This window comes from Drosophila grimshawi, unplaced genomic scaffold (assembly GCF_018153295.1).
Source record: "Drosophila grimshawi isolate 15287-2541.00 unplaced genomic scaffold, ASM1815329v1 contig_511, whole genome shotgun sequence".
NCBI lineage: Eukaryota > Metazoa > Arthropoda > Insecta > Diptera > Drosophilidae > Drosophila > Drosophila grimshawi.
Genome location: NW_025063320.1, coordinates 1 through 7,500, shown reverse-complemented (window position 1 = coordinate 7,500; position 7,500 = coordinate 1). Strand labels below are relative to the sequence as shown.

The window sequence follows — 7,500 nt, the reverse complement described above, 5'->3', positions numbered from 1 at the left end:
TGTGAACTGCAGGACACATGAACATCGACATTTTGAACGCATATCGCAGTCCATGCTGTTATGTACTTTAATTAATTTTATAGTGCTGCTTGGACTACATATGGTTGAGGGTTGTAAGACTATGCTAAATAAGTTGCTTTAAATGTTTTTTAATATTTGAGCATATGGTATATTATTGGATAAATAATGTGTGCACTTTATTAGTGCACACACGAAATATTCATAATATTAATTTATATATGGATATACATACCAACTCTCATTGTGTATAATTTGTATGAGAAAACTGAAGATATATATTTTCTTTTTCAAATTCAAATAATATCGAGAAATGTCTAGCATAAAAATGAAATGAAAGTTTTTTTTTCATCTAGAATTGTCTCGATTATTATTGATGCGATAAGAAAACTGTTGTAAATATTATTATTCTTCAAGAATTAGTGTATTCATAATATTGAATATTATATCATAGTATTCAATAAAAATTGTTTTATACAACCTCAACTCATATGGGACTACCCCCTGAATTTAAGCATATTAATTAGGGGAGGAAAAGAAACTAACAAGGATTTTCTTAGTAGCGGCGAGCGAAAAGAAATCAGTTCAGCACTAAGTCACTTTGTCTATATGGCAAATGTGAGATGCAGTGTAAGGAACATCAATATTCTAGTATGAGAAATTAACGATTTAAGTCCTTCTTAAATGAGGCCATTTACCCATAGAGGGTGCCAGGCCCGTATAACGTTAATGATTACTAGATGATGTTTCCAAAGAGTCGTGTTGCTTGATAGTGCAGCACTAAGTGGGTGGTAAACTCCATCTAAAACTAAATATAACCATGAGACCGATAGTAAACAAGTACCGTGAGGGAAAGTTGAAAAGAACTCTGAATAGAGAGTTAAATAGTACGTGAAACTGCTTAGAGGTTAAGCCCGATGAACCTGAATATCCGTTATGGAAAATTCATCATTAGAATTGTAATATTTAATTAATATTATAATAATAGTGTGCATTTTTTCCATATAAGGACATTGTAATCTATTAACATAATTAATTTATCAAAAAATTGTGAATTATTGATTATTTCAATTATAGTGCTTGCATTATAACATGATATAAATGTCATAAATTTGATAAAGTGCTGATAGATTTATATGAATACAGTGCGTTAATTTTTCGGAATTATATAATGGCATAATTTTCAATGATTTTTGTGTTTATTATATGCACTTGTATGATTAACAATGCGAAAGATTCAGGATACCTTCGGGACCCGTCTTGAGACACGGACCAAGGAGTCTAACATATGTGCAAGTTATTGGGATATAAACCTAATAGCGTAATTAACTTGACTATTAATGGGATTAGTTTTTTAGCTATTTATAGTTAATTAACACAATCCCGGGGCGCTCTATATAGTTATGTATAATGATATTTATATTATTTATACCTCTAACTGGAACGTACCTTGAGCATATATGCTGTGACCCGAAAGATGGTGAACTATACTTGATCAGGTTGAAGTCAGGGGAAACCCTGATGGAAGACCGAAACAGTTCTGACGTGCAAATCGATTGTCAGAATTGAGTATAGGGGCGAAAGACCAATCGAACCATCTAGTAGCTGGTTCCTTCCGAAGTTTCCCTCAGGATAGCTGGTGCATTTAACTGTTGTATAAAATAATCTTATCTGGTAAAGCGAATGATTAGAGGCCTTAGGGTCGAAACGATCTTAACCTATTCTCAAACTTTAAATGGGTAAGAACCTTAACTTTCTTGATATGAAGTTTAAGGTTATGATATAATGTGCCCAGTGGGCCACTTTTGGTAAGCAGAACTGGCGCTGTGGGATGAACCAAACGTAATGTTACGGTGCCCAAATTAACAACTCATACAGAAACCATGAAAGGCGTTGGTTGCTTAAAACAGCAGGACGGTGATCATGGAAGTCGAAATCCGCTAAGGAGTGTGTAACAACTCACCTGCCGAAGCAACTAGCCCTTAAAATGGATGGCGCTTAAGTTGTATACCTATACATTACCGCTAAAGTAGATGATTTATGTTACTTGTAATATAAATTTTGAAACTTTAGTGAGTAGGAAGGTACAATGGTGTGCATAGAAGTGTTTGGCGTAAGCCTGCATGGAGCCGCCATTGGTACAGATCTTGGTGGTAGTAGCAAATAATCGAATGAGACCTTGGAGGACTGAAGTGGAGAAGGGTTTCGTGTGAACAGTGGTTGATCACGAGTTAGTCGGTCCTAAGTTCAAGGCGAAAGCCGAAAATTTTCAAGTATAGAAAAATCAAAATATATTTTGCATCATACCGATTTTTATACACTTGAATAATTTTGAACGAAAGGGAATACGGTTCCAATTCCGTAACCTGTTGAGTATCCGTTTGTTATTAAATATGGGCCTCGTGCTCATCCTGGCAACAGGAACGACCATAAAGAAGCCGTCGAGAGGTATCGGAAGAGTTTTCTTTTCTGTTTTATAGCCGTACTACCATGGAAGTCTTTCGCAGAGAGATATGGTAGATGGGCTAGAAGAGCATGACATATACTGTTGTGTCGATATTTTCTCCTCGGACCTTGAAAATTTATGGTGGGGATACGCAAACTTCTCAACAGGCCGTACCAATATCCGCAGCTGGTCTCCAAGGTGAAGAGTCTCTAGTCGATAGAATAATGTAGGTAAGGGAAGTCGGCAAATTAGATCCGTAACTTCGGGATAAGGATTGGCTCTGAAGATTGAGATAGTCGGGCTTGATTGGGAAACAATAACATGGTTTATGTGCTCGTTCTGGGTAAATAGGGTTTCTATCATTTATGGTAGATTCTTGTTCCCCGGATAGTTTAGTTACGTAGCCAATTGTGGAACTTTCTTGCTAAAATTTTTAAGAATACTAATTGGGCAACTGATTAGTTCTTTTAAATTATAACGATTATCAATTAACAATCAATTCAGAACTGGCACGGACTTGGGGAATCCGACTGTCTAATTAAAACAAAGCATTGTGATGGCCCTAGCGGGTGTTGACACAATGTGATTTCTGCCCAGTGCTCTGAATGTCAAAGTGAAGAAATTCAAGTAAGCGCGGGTCAACGGCGGGAGTAACTATGACTCTCTTAAGGTAGCCAAATGCCTCGTCATCTAATTAGTGACGCGCATGAATGGATTAACGAGATTCCTACTGTCCCTATCTACTATCTAGCGAAACCACAGCCAAGGGAACGGGCTTGGAATAATTAGCGGGGAAAGAAGACCCTTTTGAGCTTGACTCTAATCTGGCAGTGTAAGGAGACATAAGAGGTGTAGAATAAGTGGGAGATATTAGACTTCGGTTTGGTATCGACAATGAAATACCACTACTCTTATTGTTTCCTTACTTACTTGATTAAATGGAACGTGTATCATTTCCTAGCCATTATACGGATGTATTTATTATATCTTATGGTATTGGGTTTTGATGCAAGCTTCTTGATCAAAGTATCACGAGTTTGTTATATAATCGCAAACAAATTCTTTAATAAGAAAATGCATTTATGTATTTTTGATTTAAAAATTTGGTATAACTCCAATTACTCAGGTATGATCCAATTCAAGGACATTGCCAGGTAGGGAGTTTGACTGGGGCGGTACATCTCTCAAATAATAACGGAGGTGTCCCAAGGCCAGCTCAGTGCGGACAGAAACCACACATAGAGCAAAAGGGCAAATGCTGACTTGATCTCGGTGTTCAGTACACACAGGGACAGCAAAAGCTCGGCCTATCGATCCTTTTGGTTTAAAGAGTTTTTAACAAGAGGTGTCAGAAAAGTTACCATAGGGATAACTGGCTTGTGGCGGCCAAGCGTTCATAGCGACGTCGCTTTTTGATCCTTCGATGTCGGCTCTTCCTATCATTGTGAAGCAAAATTCACCAAGCGTTGGATTGTTCACCCATGCAAGGGAACGTGAGCTGGGTTTAGACCGTCGTGAGACAGGTTAGTTTTACCCTACTAATGACAAAACGTTGTTGCGACAGCATTCCTGCGTAGTACGAGAGGAACCGCAGGTACGGACCAATGGCACAATACTTGTTCGAGCGAACAGTGGTATGACGCTACGTCCGTTGGATTATGCCTGAACGCCTCTAAGGTCGTATCCGTGCTGGACTGCAATGATAAATAAGGGGCAATTTGCATTGTATGGCTTCTAAACCATTAAAAGTTTATAATTTATTTTATAAACGACAATGGATGTGATGCCAATGTTATTTGTAACATAGTAAATTGGGAGGATCTATGATCACCTGATGCCGTGCTAGTTACATATTTAAACATTATTTAATACAATGACAAAGCCTAGAATCAATTGTAAACGACTTTTGTAACAGGCAAGGTGTTGTAAGTGGTTGAGCAGCTGCCATACTGCGATCCACTGAAGCTTATCCTTTGCTTGATGATTCGAAAATGTTAATAAAACAACAAATATAAAATATAATATGTGTGTTATGGTTGTTAAACACCAACTAAAACATATATATATATATATATTGTATGAGTTGTTTAAAGGTGCCATATTTGTTAATTTACTTATGATATTTTATATATTTCTTTGTAAGTTGATAATGTGTGGACCGGACCTTAAGAAAATGTTATATACAAAAAGCTTTTTGATGATGCAATACAAAATTTATGTTATTTTATAAATAACATTCTTTTCAGAATAATTGAATTGTTATTGAAAGGAATAAAGAAATTAAATTGTTTTAAACAAAACAGAGAAAGAAGAACACACATTTTATTATATATATGAGTATATATATATATATATATATATATATATATATATATATATATATATATATATATGATAACTGCGAAAGGCAATAGTAGAAAACACAAAAAATAAATATATGAAATCATATTAAAAATATATTATAATTCAATCAATGGAGAACAGTAATATGCGAATGAAAAATTTACACTCTTAAACATAAATGTTATATTTAGTGTGAAATAGAAGTTTATATTTTATTTGATATTGCATAATAATAATAAACCGATTAATAAAATTTACACTCATGAGACTTGGAATTGTTATGAAATTCAATTCAGTGTTTTCCAATACAAAATGTCAAATAATATCATGAAACATATAAATTACATGTTAGATAATAACATATGATACAAACAATGTGATATAATAGAATTTAACATGTAAAATAAATGTTGGGTAATAACGTATGGAACAACTCTACTACAATAAAAAATGTTTGCTATAGACAAAATTATATATGGAAATCACATGATTGTGGAGTATTGTCTTGCCGGCAGCCGTCAATTATAGTTCAAATTATTATATATTTAAGTTATTCGTGTGTTATATTTAAATTAATACATGAAGAATTAATAGTGAGTGGTTGCATTTGAAAAAAGTATCATTCTTAAGGAAATGGTGTTCAAAAACCTATATATGGAGTGGTGTCGCGCACGGCAAGTCATATGAGAAAAAGTAAAAGTAACAAAATAATATGACTGTGGAGTATTGTCTTGCCGGCATGGGTCATTTATTGGGCAAATTATGAAATGTTATGAAATTCAATTCAGTGTTTTCCAATACAAAATGTCAAATAATATCATGAAACATATAAATTACATGTTAGATAATAACATATGACACAAACAATGTGATATAATAGAATTTAACATGTAAAATAAATTTTGAGTAATAACGTATGGAACAACTCTAGTACAATAAAAAATGTTTGCTATAGACAAAATTATATATGGAAATCACATGATTGTGGAGTATTGTCTTGCCGGCAACCGTCAATTATAGTTCAAATTATTAAATATTTAAGTTATTCGTGTGTTATATTTAAATTAATACATGAAGAATTAATAGTGAGTGGTTGCATTTGAAAAAAGTATCATTCTTAAGGAAATGGTGTTCAAAAACCTATATATGGAGTGGTGTCGCGCAAGGCAAGTCATATGAGAAAAAGTAAAAGTAACAAAATAATATGACTGTGGAGTATTGTCTTGCCGGCATGGATAATTTATTGGGCAAATTATGAAAAAATGAAGTTAATCTTGTATTATATTTTATTTAATACATGAAGAATTAATGTTGGGTGGTAGCATTTGAAAAAAGTATCATGCTTAAAGAGATGGTGTTCAAAAACCTATATATGGAGTGGTGTCGCGCAAGGCAAGTCATATGAGAAAAAGTAAAAGTAACAAAATAATATGACTGTGGAGTATTGTCTTGCCGGCATGGATAATTTATTGGGCAAATTATGAAAAAATGAAGTTAATCTTGTATTATATTTAATTTAATACATGAAGAATTAATGTTGGGTGGTAGCATTTGAAAAAAGTATCATGCTTAAAGAGATGGTGTTCAAAAACCTATATATGGAGTGGTGTCGCGCAAGGCAAGTCATATGAGAAAGAGTAAAAGTAACAAAATAATATGACTGTGGAGTATTGTCTTGCCGGCATGGATAATTTACTGGGCAAATTATGAAATAATGAAGTTAATCTTGTATTATATTTAATTTAATACATGAAGAATTAATGTTGGGTGGTAGCATTTGAAAAAAAGTATCATGCTTAAAGAGATGGTGTTCAAAACCTATATATGGAGTTGGGTTAGCGCAAGGCAAGTCATATGAGAAAAAGTAAAAGTAACAAAATAATATGACTGTGGAGTATTGTCTTGCCGGCATGGATAATTTATTGGGCAAATTATGAAATAATGAAGTTAATCTTGTATTATATTTAATTTAATACATGAAGAATTAATGTTGGGTGGTAGCATTTGAAAAAGTATCATGCTTAAAGAGATGGTGTTCAAAAACCTTTATATGGAGTGGTGTCGCGCAAGGCAAGTCATATGAGAAAGAGTAAAAGTAACAAAATAATATGACTGTGGAGTATTGTCTTGCCGGCATGGATAATTTATTGGGCAAATTATGAAATAATGAAGTTAATCTGTATTATATTTAATTTAATACATGAAGAATTAATGTTGGGGTAGCATTTTTGGGCAAATTATGAAATAATGAAGTTAATCTTGTATTATATTTAATTTAATACAGAAGAATTAATGTTGGGTGGTAGCATTTGAAAAAAGTATCATGCTTAAAGAGATGGTGTTCAAAAACCTTTATATGGAGTGGTGTCGCGCAAGGCAAGTCATATGAGAAAGAGTAAAAGTAACAAAATAATATGACTGTGGAGTATTGTCTTGCCGGCATGGATAATTTATTGGGCAAATTATGAAATAATGAAGTTAATCTTGTATTATATTTAATTTAATACATGAAGAATTAATGTTGGGTGGTAGCATTTGAAAAAGTATCATGCTTAAAGAGATGGTGTTCAAAAACCTTTACATGGTGAGTGGTGTGTGCTCATCTATTATATGAAGATTTCATATAATTTATTAAAGATTATGTTATACGCTCATGTTTGTGTTTGAGTATGTTCGTTCGTTATTAATAATAA

General features: G+C 33.4%; 2 non-coding genes across 2 annotated transcripts in view; both read left to right on the top strand.

Annotated features, from left to right (window-relative positions):
- The window catches only part of LOC122322637, a 179-nt gene extending 65 nt beyond the window's left edge, over positions 1–114 (top strand). Inside the window, exon 1 of the ribosomal RNA XR_006246737.1 lies at positions 1–114. This exon is cut by the window's left edge and continues 65 nt beyond it. This is a non-coding gene — a ribosomal RNA (5.8S ribosomal RNA).
- Positions 115–495: 381 nt separating this feature from the next.
- Positions 496–4,453, top strand: LOC122322643. The gene has a single exon (XR_006246743.1). It is a non-coding gene; the product is annotated as a large subunit ribosomal RNA (ribosomal RNA).
- Positions 4,454–7,500: the final 3,047 nt, after the last annotated feature.